This window comes from Zingiber officinale, chromosome 6A, assembly GCF_018446385.1.
Source record: "Zingiber officinale cultivar Zhangliang chromosome 6A, Zo_v1.1, whole genome shotgun sequence".
Classification (NCBI taxonomy): domain Eukaryota; kingdom Viridiplantae; phylum Streptophyta; class Magnoliopsida; order Zingiberales; family Zingiberaceae; genus Zingiber; species Zingiber officinale.
In genome coordinates this window covers 52,502,151-52,518,391 of record NC_055997.1, presented here as the reverse complement: position 1 = coordinate 52,518,391, position 16,241 = coordinate 52,502,151, and the positions used below count along the sequence as shown (strand labels likewise).

General features: G+C 42.5%; 2 long non-coding RNA genes across 2 annotated transcripts; both read right to left on the bottom strand.

Annotated features, from left to right (window-relative positions):
- Positions 1-1,825: 1,825 nt before the first annotated feature.
- Positions 1,826-2,668, bottom strand: LOC121993945. Its single transcript, XR_006115505.1, has 3 exons — positions 2,269-2,668; positions 2,168-2,190; positions 1,826-2,071 (listed from the first exon to the last, which is right to left on the bottom strand). It is a non-coding gene; the product is annotated as an uncharacterized LOC121993945 (long non-coding RNA).
- Positions 2,669-10,309: 7,641 nt separating this feature from the next.
- On the bottom strand, positions 10,310-11,152 carry LOC121993944. The gene is made up of 3 exons (XR_006115504.1): positions 10,753-11,152; positions 10,652-10,674; positions 10,310-10,555 (listed from the first exon to the last, which is right to left on the bottom strand). It is a non-coding gene; the product is annotated as an uncharacterized LOC121993944 (long non-coding RNA).
- Between the last annotated feature and the right edge of the window lie 5,089 nt (positions 11,153-16,241).

Below are 16,241 nucleotides of genomic sequence, written 5' to 3'. Positions count from 1 at the left end.
AATATATGATCAATCCACGCAGTTTAATAAGGAAAGACGATATAGAACCTCGAAGATATATGTAAACAGCCTACTCCACTACAACGAAGAAAACAAATCCACGAAGTAAGGAAAATACAACCGCAGCGGAAAACAAAGGTAGCAAACCCGAATGTTCAATGTAAAGTCCACAATACAAACCCACAATACAAGTATATAAGATGCAAAAGCAAAATATAATCCGACAAAGAAAATCCTCGCGATAATGGGGCTAGCGACTGGAATATCTCCCGACGACCTCAACCTGAAAAATAGTAACAACGGGGTGAGTTCAAAGAACTCAGCAGGTAATCCAATAGATATGTACAGCAACATATAACTACCAGTAATATCCTAAGGTACAGTCTCCTAAACCATAGGACCTACAGTACAGTCTCCTAACAATATAACAGGTATGCATAGCTGAATAAACTGTAATGAGTAACCAGAAGCATGTAATACAGTTTACAGCAAGAATAATAAGAAATGCATAACTGAAATAAACTGTACTCACCTGCGAGGCTTGGGCGAATGACTGTGGACATACACAGATAAAGATAGTCAGAACAAATACACATGTATCCTGTATGCATGTCAACCATATGTAGTCACCCAAGTGCATCATCCAATATGCAACAATCACAATAAATGCAATCTGTGCATATGATGCAATATGACATGGTCACCCCTGACGCCAGTCTGTATCTCACACACAATGGTGAGACCGCGTGGGTAGGGCTGTGACACCGTGCACTCTGCCGTCACTACCCCTGAAGAGTGACCGAGTGGACGGGATGCTGTCGGAGTACACCTATCCTCCTAACTCAAACATAGTGAGGGAGCGCAATGCTCTCAACTCCCGGTACGCGATGACGGGGAGGGATCCCGGCTGCAACCCCGCTGTATCGTGCTACCCATGAGCACCCCGGCGGTGCACCACCGAGCAACCTGCCATACACACCCTGAGTGCTGTGCCACTACCCATGCAGTAGACACGTTGTGTGCAGGCCCTCATGTAGCCGGCCGACGAGCTCAACAATAATGGAGTCGTCCATCGCCCAGCATGCAATCATGCGGTATGGTGCATGCGGCTACAGAATGTCATACCTGAACGTATCCCCCTCCATATACGTAGGTGCCAAAAAGGTAAACGCAGATATATAACAGAGATATAAACAACATGAATCCAACCATATATAACAAATATCTCCAGCATCTAATCATGGGTAGATAAGCACTATAAGTAATCATAACCACGAACACATATACACATGGTAAGAGATAAAGTAAACCAGACTAATGTAAAGCATCTAACAGTAGAAGCATGTGATAGGTATCAACTAAGCTAAGACCAGGGAAGAAATAAATCTACCACCTATCACTAGTAACTATATATAAACTATACATATCATAAGACAGTATCAAAAGATAAGTCAAAGGGTACCCGCCTCAAATAGAAGGTACAATCCAGTCCTAATCCAATGTCGAGATGCTCGTCTCGAATCAGAGTCCTGTGTAAATAAATACATTTACCTTTATTTTGCTAAAACACAAACAAATAGCTAAATAAATCCTAAACAGAAATTTAGGGACAAACCCAAACCTATAACCCTCCACCTTTCTAACGGTTAATTAGGAATAATTTCCTAATCCTTAATTAACCATTAGATTAGCAAATTAAACCTAAATCCATATAACCTAATTAATCTTCACAACCTAATGATAATAAATTATCAATAGGTATCCAGATCATACCTAATCATCTAACATGTGATTATCTAACAATATCCAAATTCGAACCATGATCTACAACTAAGATCAATTACCCTAACTAATCATGTACCAATCCAATCCATTCCGAATTCAATACATACCTAATTCATCAACACAACACTAATTATGTATCAACCTCGCTACACCATACCTCAATCCAGCTGCTGTTTGATTCTGGATCAAGGGAACACTGATGGATGGGTTGCTGCCGCACCAAAAAATCCACAGAGTAGCAATGTGTTGAATTCCACTCTACATTCCGGATCAAGAAGAAATCAATCTGGAAGATTATTGATCAAGTCAAGAACAGAGATCAAGATTGGAGATCCCTAATCCAACAACAATCTAATTAAAGAAAACAATCTATTCATCTTACCTTAATCCCTTCAATCTCGTGACCTAAATCCGTAGCCAAGAAAATGAGGATCAAGAACAGGGAAGGGGATTGAACAAACACAGTGAAGATAAGGGTGTTACCTCACCACACCGCCGTCACTGGACAGATCCGACGAAGCCCTAAATCTCTGGATCACCTCCCAATGGCGTCGTTGCCCAATTCCAGCAAGAAAGGAGGTGTGGACTGCTCTGTGAGCAACACGAGGGGAGGAGAGGGTAAGCCTACCAGTCGGAGACGATACGAGATCCGGCTCCTCACCAAGCCCTAGCCACCGATCGTCAACAATCGGTGCAAAATCCACCGAATAGCAACTCCTCAGCCGAAGAAGACCCGGAGAGGAGAAACACCGGCCAGATCTGAGCTTAGGGTGTTGACGCCGGCAGAGGAAGATCGCCGGAGATCAAAGCTTCATTCCCTTCGGCGTCGCTTGTCCGCGAGAGAGCAGAGAGTAGGGAAGAGAGGGGAGATCGGGGAAGGAGGGCTCGGGTTCGGCGATGGGATTGGGGAAGGAAAATAAAGGAAATGGATTTATATATTAAAACATTTCCTCACTTAAATGGGTATCCCAAATAGGCCTTATATGTACCCGGAATTAATCCCCTCAAAACTCGTCGTACGAGCTCCGATAAATTCCCAGAAAATTTCAAAAAATTCTGGAAAAATATTGTAAGGCTATTTCTGAAATAACCCTATCTATTTAAATTTTCCGAGATCTCACATCCTCCCCTACTAATAAAAATTTGGTCCCCAAATTTCGCTATAACTAACCGCAAACACTAAAATATAACCAAACAGTATAAATGCTGAAAGGAACTCTAACCCACATACCTCAAGTAAAAAGATGAGGGTATCGAGCTCGGATCGTATCCTCCAGCTCCCATGTAGCCTCCTCGTCAGAATGATGCTGCCATCCGACTTTAACCAGACGGACAGTCTTGTTCCGCAACTGACGCTCTCTACGGTCCAGAATCCGTACAGGAACCTCCTCGTAAGTAACATCAGGCTGAATAGGAACAGATATATCTGACAGAACATGTGCCGGATAGGATACGTATCTCCTCAACATAGATACGTGGAATACATCGTGAATGCCAGCTAGCGAGGGTGGTAGCGCCAGACGGTAAGCTACTGCTCCAATCCTCTCCAAGATCTGGAATGGTCCAATATATCGGGGAGCTAGCTTACCTTGGAGACCAAATCTCTTCACCCCTTTTGTGGGTGAAACTCTAAGAAATACGTGATCACCAATGGAGAACTCCAGAGGTCTCCGTCTCTGATCAGCATAACTCTTCTGACGGTCCTGCGCCTCTGACATCCTCCGTCTGATAGTGTGAACTAACTCTGCATCCTGCTGAGCTCTCTGAGGTCCTATCAGCTGGGCCTCCCCAACCTCTTCCCAGAGGATGGGTGTCCGACAAGGCCTACCATACAACGCCTCAAACGGTGCCATCTGGATAGCCGAATGATAGCTGTTGTTGTAGGCGAACTCCACTAATGGCAGGTGGTCCTCCCAACTGCCTCCGAAGTCCATGACACAAGACCTCAGCAAGTCCTCCAATGTCTGAATAGTCCGCTCTAACTGCCCATCTGTCTGCGGATGGAATGCCGTACTGAAACGAAGCTGTGTGCCCAAGGCCTGCTACAGACTCTGCCAGAATCGGGACGTGAACCGTGGGTCTCTATCTGATATGATGCTCAAAGGCACACCATGTAATCTAATAATTTCACGACAATATAACTCAGCTAATCGATCCAGAGAATCAGTCTTCCGGATCGCTACAAAGTGTGCGGATTTGGTTAGTCGGTCAACGATTACCCAAATCGCATCATGGCCTCGTCGAGTCCTAGGCAGTCCTACCACAAAATCCATAGTAATATGCTCCCACTTCCACTCTGGAATAGGGATCCTCTGAAGTAACCCAGCAGGTCTCTGGTGCTCAGCCTTCACCTGCTGACAGATAAGACATCTAGCAACAAACTCCGCGATGTCCTTCTTCATACCGTTCCACCAATAGGAACGCCTCAAATCTCGATACATACGGGTCCCACCTGGGTGGATAGCAAATCTAGAACGATGAGCCTCCTGAAGTAACTCCTCCATGACCGGGTGAGACTGAGATACACATAATCTGCCTCGGAAATAAATAATACCCTCGCCATCTCGTGTAAACTCGGTCTGCTGTCCGGAAGCTATCTGGCTGCTAATGAACTGTAAATGCTGATCTCTGGCTTGGGCCTCTCGAATCCTCATCCTGATCGACGACTGAGCAACCATGGTAACAAGAATACCGCCTGCCCATCCTCGCCTCAAGGCCCAACTCGAAGAATCCCTGAATCAAGTCCGTGACTAAAACTCGGTGACAAGCTAAAGTCCCTCTGGACTTCCTACTAAGTGCATCAGCAACCACATTAGCTTTACCCGGATGGTAGCTAATAGTACAATCATAATCCTTCAGGAACTCCATCCATCTCCTCTGTCGGAGATTGAGTTCCTTCTGGGTGAAAATATATTTGAGACTCTTATGATCAGTAAGAATCTCAAAAGTAATACCATAAAGATGATGGCGCCAAATCTTCAAAGCAAAGATAATAGCGGCTAGCTCTAAATCATGAACTGGGTAGTTCTTCTCATGCTCCTTCAACTGACGAGAAGCATAGGAGACTACCCTACCGTGCTGCATCAGAACAGCGCCCAAGCCCTGAAGAGATGCGTCTGTATAAAGTATGAATCCGTCATCACCAGAAGGTAAAACCAAGACCGGTGCTGATACTAATCTCCGCTTCAGCTCCTGGAAGCTGGTCTCGCAAGCCTCTGACCATGTGAACTTCACGCCTTTCCTAGTCAGACGTGTCAACGGCATAGCAATACTGGAGAAACCCTCAACGAATCGTCGGTAATATCCAGCCAAGCCCAAGAAACTACGGATCTCCTGGACTGACTTCGGCTGCTCCCAGCTAGTGATAGCCTCGATCTTCTGAGGATCTACAGAAATACCTCGGCTAGACACCACATGTCCCAGAAAACCAACTGAGGATAGCCAAAATGCACATTTGCTGAACTTCGCATACAGATGATGTCGTCGAAGAGTCTCCAGGACTATGCGAAGGTGCTGCGCATGTTCCTCCTCGGAACGTGAATAGATCAATATGTCATCGATAAACACAATCACAAACTGATCTAAATACTCCAAAAAGATACGGTTCATCAAATCCATAAATACTGCAGGAGCATTGGTAAGCCCAAATGGCATTACCAAAAACTCGTAATGTCCGTATCAGATGCGATCTTTTGAATATCAGAATCTCTGACTCTCAGCTGATGATATCCAGACCGCAGATCAATCTTAGAATACACTGATGTATCTCTGAGCTGATCAAATAAATCCTCAATCCGTGGCAAGGGGTACTTATTTCTGATAGTCACTGCATTCAGCTGCCTATAATCGATGCACAACCTCAGAGTACCATCCTTCTTCTTGACGAAGAGTACTGGAGACCCCCACGGAGATACACTAGGGCGAATAAATCCCCTATCTAATAACTCCTGGAGTTGGACCTTTAGTTCGTCCAACTCTTTCGGTGCCATACGATACGGAGCTTTCGATGCTGGTGCAGTCCCTGGAATTAGCTCAATAGCAAACGCCACTTGCCTTCGAGGAGGCAAACCTGGAAGCTCGTCCGGAAATACGTCCGGATACTCTCGGACCACTGGAATGTCTGAGAGCTGAGGGCTACTGCTGTCGTCAGTATTAATCAACGATAATAGAAATCCCTGACATCCATGTGACAGCAGTTTCTGCGCCTGTATCGCAGAAATGGTCGATATCCCATCGTCTTTGATGCCAGTGAAATCCCAAGAGGGTTGGTTCGGAGGTCGAAAAGTAACCACCCTCTTCTGGCAATCAACTGTGGCATGGTATGCAGACAACCAATCCATGCCAAGGATAATATCGAATCGACCATTTCCAATACTAACAAATCTACCGTGAGTATAATGCTACCAAAATCTAACGGGCAACCTCTGACCTCCTGAGTGACATCCAAGGTATCACCAGATGGTAAGGAGACGGTCAGTCGTCGTGGTCTACAAGAAGGTAGTCTACCAATCTCTCTCATAAATGCACAAGATATAAAAGAATGTGAACTACCTGTATCAATTAGCATATCAGCAGAAAATCCATAAAGTAAAACCGTACCGCGGAAAACGGATCCGTCGGCCCGCTCTGTGACCGCGTGTACTCGTCCAGATCGGACGGTGGTAGAGGCGGTAGCATCGCCAAAGGCCGCGTCAAGTCCGAGCCCGCCATCGAGTCGGATCGAGACGTAGATGGGACTATAGGCAATACGCATCAATCGGTGGGTCAGAATCGACATCGCGCCAATGGCCGAGGCCGCAATCGACATCGCTCTGAGTCGACATCGAGGTCCCGGTAGAACTCGACTCCATAAGGACGCCAACACTCGACCAATGCCATAAGCGCCGCAGGGGCGCCTCTCCGATGACGCCAAGATTGGGCTTCGGCCCTCCTCGAGTCCCATCGACCAAGTGGTCCTCCAGGCACGTAAACTCCGAAGCTGGGCCTTCAACACCGGCTGATGTGCGCAATAATAGCAAACCGAGTACATGCAGAGGTGATGTGATCTCGGATCCACAACGGTGCGGAGTCATCCGTGGACCGCTTCCGCTCAGAAGACCGGAACGCCCCGAGGAAGACTTTCCGATTGGATCGCCGATGACCCGTACCGACCCGAAAGCGATCGCTTCCGCCCAAGAGTCTCGGGTCTGCTCGCCCAAGTCCGATCAGTCTGCTTCCTCTTCTTATCTGCATTCACTCTCCGATGAGTAGACTCAATCATGAGAGCTCTATCTAGTGTCTCGGTGTATGATGCAGTACTAAAGCCAGAAATCTTCAGCTGAAGATGCCCGTCCAGTCCCTGGATAAACTGAAGCATACGAGATCTGTCATCGGCAACTAACTCAGGACAAAATCTGGCCAACCGATTAAATTCAGCATTATACTCCATCACTGAGCGGTTATTCTGCCGCAGACTAAGAAAATCCTGCCGAAGAGTCATCTGATATGCTCGGGGGAAATACTGACTCTCGAATGCCTCCCTAAATCTCGCCCAGGTAATATGCTGATCGCCTATGATGGAGCGCTGTGTGTCCCACCAGATCTCTGCCCCATCTCGCAGGTGGTAAGCAGCTAGCTCGGCCTTCTCCCACTCGGAGCAGGCCATGTAAAAGAATGTCCGCTCCATAGTCTCAATCCAAGACTGAGCTATGCTCGGATCAGTCTCCCCGCGGAATAATGTGAATCGACTCTTCATCGACTCGGCTAAGGCTGGGATCCATGCTCGTGCCGCAACTATACCGGTAGGGATCGCTGCGGAACTAGGTAGAGCCACTGGAGCTGATCCTATGGGTGGTACTGAGGGATAGGCCGGAAGAGATACCACTGGTGCTGTCGTATAACCTGGAATGGGTACTGCTGGTGGAACTGCTGAGTAGGCATAAGTAGGGGCGACTGGAGGTACGGTAGGCGGTACCGGATAAGGAGTAACAGGTACTACTGGTGCGGGTGCCGGGTGTGCGGTAACCGGCGCAGGTATCTGGGGTGCCAAGTACGTAGTAGCAGGCGCGGCTAGAGGGGCTGCCGGGTACACTGCGGGTACTACTGCTGGGGGAGGTGCTGAAGTCGGAACTATCGGGGTCTGATAAGCACCCGTATCCACAATGACCTGAGGAGTCCGCCTCGACGGGCTCAACCCTACTGCACCTCTCAAGACTCGCCTCAGAGAATCTAACGCCTCTTACGTGGCCGCCCGCCTTGCACACGTGTAGGTGGCATATCTGTAAAGAAAATGTTACCAAGATATCACTACAAGTATAAGAACTGAAAAATTACCTAAATTACCTATTTGCCGTCTGGAGATATCCTGTCGCTGCTTAGCCCCAAATAGAACCAATAAAACCTCGTCAAAATACCTCGAAATTCTGAAATGATAAAATCGACGAAGATCCGTACAATCCGAAAATATCGAGGAATGCTCACGAAAGTATCGTAAATCCGAAACCCGACAAGTAGGTATCGTAAAACTTTGCTCTGATACCAAATAAATTGGTATCAGATAAACCTCGAAAATCCAAAACGAAGAGCAAGTATCGTGAGCCTGGCTCTGATACCAAAAATTGTCACGCCCCAGGTAGTCCCTGTTCGAAGAAATTTCGACGGCATCTCCCCTGTACGGTGGACAATATGAAGCTCAGTATACATATATCTCTATACCTCGCCCACACACGGCCGGAATAATACAGACAAATAGTAAAGCAAACCACGCAGTTTATATCAACATTCCTACACAGATATAATATATGATCAATCCACGCAGTTTAATAAGGAAAGACGATATAGAACCTCGAAGATATATGTAAACAACCTACTCCACTACAACGAAGAAAACAAATCCACGAAGTAAGGAAAATACAACCGCAGCGGAAAACAAAGGTAGCAAACCCGAATGTTCAATGTAAAGTCCACAATACAAACCCACAATACAAGTATATAAGATGCAAAAGCAAAATATAATCCGACAAAGAAAATCCTCGCGATAATGGGGCTAGCGACTGGAATATCTCCCGCCGACCTCAACCTGAAAAATAGTAACAACGGGGTGAGTTCAAAGAACTCAGCAGGTAATCCAATAGATATGTACAGCAACATATAACTACCAGTAATATCCTAAGGTACAGTCTCCTAAACCATAGGACCTACAGTACAGTCTCCTAACAATATAAAAGGTATGCATAGCTAAATAAACTGTAATGAGTAACTGACACATAAATACAAGAAGAATAATAAGAAATGCATAACTGAAATAAATCAACCTCACCGCGGAGGTGCATCGTGGACATACATGTATAAAGATAGTCGTAACAAATACGCATGTATCCTGTATGCATGTCAACCATATGTAGTCACCCAAGTGCATCATCCAATATGCAACAATCACAATAAATGCAATCATGCATATGATGCAATATGACATGGTCACCCCGACGCGTCTATATCTTACACACAATGGTGAGACCGCGTGGGTAGGGCTGTGACACGTGCACTCTGCCGTCAGTGACCGAGTGGACGGGATGATGTCGGAGTACACCTATCCTCCTACCTCAAACATAGTGAGGAGCGCAATGCTCTCAACTCCCGAGCGATGACGGGAGGTGCTACCACGCTGCATCATGCTACCCATGAGCACCCCGGTGCACCACCGAGCAACCCGCCATACACACCCCAAGTGCTGTGCCACTACCCATGACGTTGTGTGCAGGCCCATATAGCTAGCCGACGAGCTCAACAATAATGGAGTCGCCCATCGCCCAGAGATGCAATCATGCGGTATGGTGCATGCGGCTACAGAATGTATCCCCCTCCATATACGTAGGTGCCAAAAAGGTAAACGCAGATATATAACAGAGATATAAACAACATGAATCCAACCATATATAACAAATATCTCCAGCATCTAATCATGGGTAGATAAGCACTATAAGTAATCATAACCACGAACACATATACACATGGTAAGAGATAAAGTAAACCAGACTAATGTAAAGCATCTAACAGTAGAAGCATGTGATAGGTATCAACTAAGCTAAGACCAGGGAAGAAATAAATCTACCACCTATCACTAGTAACTATATATAAACTATACATATCATAAGACAGTATCAAAAGATAAGTCAAAGGGTACCCGCCTCAAATAGAAGGTACAATCCAGTCCTAATCCAATGTCGAGATGCTCGTCTCGAATCAGTGTCCTGTGTAAATAAATACATTTACCTTTATTTAGCTAAAACACAAACAAATAGCTAAATAAATCCTAAACAGAAATTTAGGGACAAACCCTAACCTATAACCCTCCACCTTTCTAACGGTTAATTAGCAATAATTTCCTAATCCTTAATTAACCATTAGATTAGCAAATTAAACCTAAATCCATATAACCTAATTAATCTACACAACCTAATGATAATAAATTATCAATAGGTATCCAGATCATACCTAATCATCTAACATGTGATTATCTAACAATATCCAAATTCGAACCATGATCTACAACTAAGATCAATTACCCTAACTAATCATGTACCAATCCAATCCATTCCGAATTCAATACATACCTAATTCATCAACACAACACTAATTATGTATCAACCTCGCTACACCATACCTCAATCCAGCTGCTGTTTGATTCTGGATCAAGGGAACACTGATGGATGGGTTGCTGCCGCACCAAAAAATCCACAGAGTAGCAATGTGTTGAATTCCACTCTACATTCCGGATCAAGAAGAAATCAATCTGGAAGATTATTGATCAAGTCAAGAACAGAGATCAAGATTGGAGATCCCTAATCCAACAACAATCTAATTAAAGAAAACAATCTATTCATCTTACCTTAATCCCTTCAATCTCGTGACCTAAATCCGTAGCCAAGAAAATGAGGATCAAGAACAGGGAAGGGGATTGAACAAACACAGTGAAGATAAGGGTGTTACCTCACCACACCGCCGTCACTGGACAGATCCGACGAAGCCCTAAATCTCTGGATCACCTCCCAATGGCGTCGTTGCCCAATTCCAGCAAGAAAGGAGGTGTGGACTGCTCTGTGAGCAACACGAGGGGAGGAGAGGGTAAGCCTACCAGTCGGAGACGATACGAGATCCGGCTCCTCACTAAGCCCTAGCCACCGATCGTCAACAATCGGTGCAAAATCCACCGAATAGCAACTCCTCAGCCGAAGAAGACCCGGAGAGGAGAAACACCGGCCAGATCTGAGCTTAGGGTGTTGACGCCGGCAGAGGAAGATCGCCGGAGATCAAAGCTTCATTCCCTTCGGCGTCGCTTGTCCGCGAGAGAGCAGAGAGTAGGGAAGAGAGGGGAGATCGGGGAAGGAGGGCTCGGGTTCGGCGATGGGATTGGGGAAGGAAAATAAAGGAAATGGATTTATATATTAAAACATTTCCTCACTTAAATGGGTATCCCAAATAGGCCTTATCTGTACCCGGAATTAATCCCCTCAAAACTCGTCGTACGGGCTCCGATAAATTCCCAAAAAATTTCAAAAAATTCTGGAAAAATATTGTAAGGCTATTTCTGAAATAACCCTATCTATTTAAATTTTCCGAGATCTCACATGCAGGATCCAACTATTATGGCTTATAGTTATTATGTGTGTGATTGGACCCTTGGACATGTCAAGGGCATTTTATTGTGTGTGCATGATTATATTATAAAATACAGCAGGAGCTGTATTTAGTTTTATTAGGATTTTATTTTTTGATCTAGTTACATGTACATTCCTTTTATGGAATATAGGATCGATGGATGTAAATTTTATTTTATGTTCAATCTAGTTTACATGTACATTCCTTCGAGGAATATAGGATCAAAATGTAAAATTCTATTTATGTCGCGGATCGAATCTTGCAAAGCGTGGAACCTTCTAAGGACCAGAGGCGCAGCGGAACACGGAGCAAGATGGATGCGACAGCTAGACCCGGTGGCAGCAGCTTGGGATGACAACACACGGAGGACAACTAGAGATAAAAGCCATAATAGTTGAAAATTAGATTTTCTATTTATTGCTTTTATATTATGCTGTGTGTGCATGTTAGTTTACATATTTAGTAGGCTAGCATAGTTAAAATTCCTCATTTATAAATAACTAAGTGGGAGAGGGATTTTTAAGTAAATCCCATGGTCTCCATTACTGGTTTGTAAGTGATGCAAATAAGCTTGCGCATTGGCTCTGAGTGCCTTCCTCCATAACGGATGAGCTTGTTTGTGGATCACTAGAATAGACTTCCATTTTTGGATGACTATAGGAAGTTAATTAAGAGCGTGTGATCTTTCCCAACGGAAGGGACATAATCTTATTAATGGACTTAGTGTCAAGTAATGGTATGCACTTAGACACATCTAATAGTATCCTCCCCATCGGAGTCACTGCTATTATTTGTGTGACCAAATGATACCAACTATTAATTTTATTTGTCAAAAAGTTAGGTTGACAAGATAATAAAATTAATGGGTTAAAACCCTCCTTTTACAAATGTTGAATTTGTATACGTCCACACTAACGTGGCATGCAAAATTCACGGTGTTTGAGGTGTTGGTGAATTTAAATAATATTGTTTGAGGAATCAATATTTTTTAAATTCAAAAGTTTTTGACCAAATATTTGATCAAAGACAGATCAACTATTAATTTTATTTCGTCATAAAGTAAAGTTGACGAGATAATAAAATTAATGAATAAAATCTCCTCTTCGATTTTGTATACGTCCACACTATCGTGGCATACAAAATTCATGGGGATTTTTAAGGAGTTGATCTTGACCAAGTATTTTTGTGATTCTTAGGATTTAAAATGTTTGTCAATCCCCTAGTAGTCATACTATAGAAAAGACTTAGTAATCCCAATTGTAATGATTAGAAATAGGACTTGGACATTAAGGTAGACTGTCTTCTTAGAACTAAGAACAATATAGGTGTATTTAATTCATTAGTTGAAACATGTTTAGTGGTGTTATCTACCAGAACCTGGAGTGTAGATACAGATGCCATTAATCATGTCCGCAATTCATTGCAGGGTTCCAGGAAACCTGAAAATTAAAACACCGTCTACATGGGCACTATTGTAAAAATGGTAGCTGTTGCAGTGGGAGATGTTTATCTTTTGATAAGAATAAAACATGGATTTTTGAGTAATTGTCTTTACGCACCAAGTTTAGAAAGAACTAGTTTTCAGTTTTTAAACTATTCAAAGAACTTGATATTCTGCCTCTTTTAATAACAAAGTTGTTATTAAGAAAAAGAGGGAAGTTATCTGTTCTGGTACGTTAGTTGGCAATTTATAAATCCAATAACTTTCACGATGCAACAAATGGAAATTAGTAACATATCTTCTAACTTTAAGAGAAAGTAACATTCGAAAATGTACCAATTATATCTTTGGCATCTAAGGCTAGGTTATACAAACTTGAGTAGGATTCATTGGTAGCTGATGAACTTTTGGGTTCATTAGTAGTGGAAATCTTTCCAACCTACGAGTCTTACTTGGAAGGAAAAATAACCAAGAAGCTTTTAAGTCTAAGGGGTATGGAGTCAAAGATATATTGGAATTAGTTCATTCTGATTTGTGTGATCCTATGAGCATCCAGGCAAGAGGTTGTTTCAAATATTTCATCTATTTTATAGACAACTATTTGAGATACGGATATATTTACTTGATGTGCCGCAAGTCTAAGTGCTTTGATTAGTTCAAAGAGTACGAGGCTGATGTGGAGAAACGACAAAGTAAAAGTATCAAGACACTACGGTAAGATCATAGTGGCAAGTACCTCTTGGGAGAATTTAGGAGTCATTTATCAGAAGTAGGGATTCAATCCCAACTAACTGCACCTGGTACACCCCAACAGAATGATGTAGGAAAAGGAAGGTATAGGACTCTTATGGAAATAAGTAGATTGATGAGTTATTAAGAATATTATCAAAATCATTTTAAGGATATACTCTGGAAACAGGAGTGAATATAGTACCTTCTAAAGCCAGAACTCTCTACTCATATAGAATTGCTGAATAGGCGTAAGCCTATTTCGAAGCATATTCGGATTCGGGTAGTCCAGCACATATGCAGAAGAGAGACAATGATAAGTTGGATAGGAATTCACTTGTTTGTGGGTTATCCTAGTGAAATGAAAGTAGATTTATAGTCTTAAAAATCAGAAGGTCATTGTTAGCATCAATGACCGATTTTTAGAAAAGGACTATGTAATAAACCATGTGTCCATAAGAAAATTTGTTCTTAAGGAAATAATAAAAGGCATGTCTAATCTAGTACCAACTGTACAAGATGAGATACCACAAGGAAACTGCAACACGTATCACAAATGATACACAATTGCATAAAGTGTCTTGTCGTAGTGGGAGGGTTGTTAGGCAACCTAAAAAGATTCATGTTTTGGGAGAGTTTTTGGACTCGATCCCTGGAGGACATGAACCTGATCTCCGGACATATGACGAAACACTCCAAGATAAAGATGCAACATCTTGGCAAAGAGTAATGAATAACAGAATTAGAATATATGTATTCTAATAAAATCTGGAAGCTTGTAGAACCACCAAATGGTGTAAAAGCCTTTGGGTGTAAAAAGGTCTATAATAGGAAAAGAGGGATAGAAAGGAAGGTAGTAACTTTCAAAGCAAGGCTTGATGAAAAAGGAAACTTTTTCACTGGTAGTCATGCTTAAGTCTATCCGGATTCTTTTATCTATTTGGCAAGTGGATGTCAAGACAGCATTCCTTAATAGAAGTCTTGATGAAAGCATCCATATAAAGCAACCAGAAGGGTTCATTGCAAAGGGCTAAGAGCATCTTGTGTGCAAGCTCAATCAGTCTATGGATTGAGGCAAAGCTTCAAGGTCTTGGAATATCTGGTTTATCAAAGTAATCCAGACCTATGGATTTATTGAGTAAATGGATAAGTCTTGTGTATACAAAAGGTGTGATGGAAACGTGGTGGTATTTCTTGTACTATACGTAGATAACATTTTTGGTAGTTTGAAACAATATCAAAATGTTGTCAGAAGTAAGGGTATGGTTGTCCAAATAATTCGATATAAAGGACTTGGGAGAATGTATATATTTTTGAGATCAAAGTAATAAGGGATCGAAAGAAAAAATATATTTTACTTATCCCAAGCTTGATACATCAGAAAATCCTTGCTCGTTTTAAGCATGCAAAACTCCTCAAAAGGTTTCTTACCTTTTAAGCATGGAGTGTCTTTATCTAAAGAGATGTCTCCGATGACATCAAAGGAGATTGAGGACATGTAGGCAGTTCTTTATGCTTCGGCAGTTAGACAACCTAATGTATGCTATGCACGAGATCAGAAATCTGTTTTGCCAAGGGCATAGTTAGCAGATATCAAAGTAACCCTAGACAAGGACATTGGACTGCAGTAAAGCATATATTAAAGTACCTTAGAGGCGCTAGAGATTATATGCTAGCTTACAAGGCAGTTAATTTGGTCCCTGTGGGTTACACGGATTTTGACTTCCAATCGGATAGGGACAATAATAAATCGACCTCGGGGTTTTGTGTTTACTTTAGGAGGAAAAGTCATAACTTTGGAAGAGTGATAAGCATAGGTGTTTTTCTGGACTCCACCATAGAAGCTGAGTATATGGCAAGCCTCTGAGGTAGACATAAAAGCTGAATGACTTAATTACCTCAAGATAGACTTAGATATGATTTCTAGTTTGTCCAAAGATTATTACAATTTATTGTAATAATAATGGTGCAGTAACAAACTTGAAGAAACCATGAGTCTATAAGGCAAGTAAACACAATAGAGCGCAAGTACTACCCAATACGAGAAATTGTATAACGGGGAGAAGTTGTTGCCGCCTAGATTGCATCAGATGATAAGCTAAGGCAAGAGCTTTTTGAAAGGCATGGGAATCAGATGTATGGCAGCAGATATGGCAGCTTAGTCTTTTAGTATAAGTGGGAGATTGTTAGAGTGTATACTAAAAGCCTAGCTTTTGGTATAAACATTTATCTAGAAATAAGAATCACATTGGTCAAATGTCTACATTTATGATAAATGTAGTTGCTCAATTAATTTATATTGTAGATAACATGGTGTGTGGTGTCACACACAGAAGATCATGTTATCGGTTCCTTATAAATTATAAACAGTAGCTCACGACCAAGATGGAAAGGAACAAACCATTGGAAGGTCGTAGTGTAATTAGGTATTAGTTTATCTTAACTATATAATTACACTAGTACACTTAGAGTGTATTGAGTAGGACCATTTGAGGTCGTTCCTTTTATACTGACTTTATGAAGAAACAAAGACCTCAGTTATTATGGAAGTGTGTGCTCTTAATCCTAATATAATAACAAGCACATATATTTGATATTTATTTCTTTAATTTACCAATGGGTGAGATTTAGTTCGATAAATCAATAAGCC